The sequence below is a fragment of the Bos mutus genome, chromosome 17, assembly GCF_027580195.1.
Source record: "Bos mutus isolate GX-2022 chromosome 17, NWIPB_WYAK_1.1, whole genome shotgun sequence".
Lineage (NCBI taxonomy): Eukaryota > Metazoa > Chordata > Mammalia > Artiodactyla > Bovidae > Bos > Bos mutus.
This window is the reverse complement of record NC_091633.1, coordinates 2,234,727-2,235,814: the sequence shown is the minus strand read 5'-3', so window position 1 is coordinate 2,235,814 and position 1,088 is coordinate 2,234,727.

The window sequence follows — 1,088 nt, the reverse complement described above, 5'->3', positions numbered from 1 at the left end:
GAATGAGGGGTACCTATATGTACTAATAGGGGAAGGGCTCCAAGATAAATTTTATATTGAAAAGTCAGTCACAGAACAACACACAATGTCAAAATAAAACAAATACAGAGAAAGACATAGTCCGGTAACAAAGCAAATAAAGAATTAATGTTAATATAGAAAATTAGATTTGGTAATTATTGCACAACTCTGACTATTCTAAAATAAACTTAATTGTACACTTTAAATAGATGAATTATGTGAACCATTTTAAAAAAGTAGCCTAAAAATCGATAAAAATAGAGTCAAACTATTTTAAAAAGTAGTCTAAAAATCATGCAAATTCTCTGGCGGTTCAGTGGCTGGGACTCAGCGCTTTCACAGCCAGGGCTCAAGTTTAATCCCTGGTTGAGGAACTAAGATCCTATAGCCACAGGGCATGGCCAAATTAAAATAAAAAAGAAGTCTAAAAATCAATGGCTTGATATGCTAACATTTAGTAGGGGGTGGCTTTATTTGAGATATAAGCTAATGATAAATTCACAAATATATTTACAGCTGGTATTTTCAACTCATCTCCTCTTAACTATTAGGAAATATTTCTATTTTTGAAATCCTTGAGAGCAATGCAGGGAAGACAAGAGAAGTTCACTTTGACAGATGAAGAGGTTATTACGTGAGGCAGAGCTGGGGGAGGCATTCCTTCTAAGTGGAAACCTCTGGAAATTGCAGAAAGTGAATGTAAGTTAGGCAATCTGCCTGTTGAGCTATAAAAAAATTGAGACCCAGCGCTTCCAGTTTATGTACACCTTGAGTCAACTCACTGACTTTCAACTTATCAACTCTTTCTTTCTCTTTATTGACACAAAGGAACAACAGAAGCTAAAATCCAGGTGTATGGTCATCTCATGCGATAAAATGCTTATCTGCCTTTGCAACACAAAAAAGTTACACAAGTGAAAAATCAATAAACTTATCCTTTGCTCAATAAATACTCTAGTAGCTCAGAGTTCAGGCAAAGTAGCCATGGACAAAGACTGCCACTGCCAGGAGGATGATGGCGTTGATGTTCACTACTGTCCTCCATAAGGGCTTCTCAGACGTGTCTG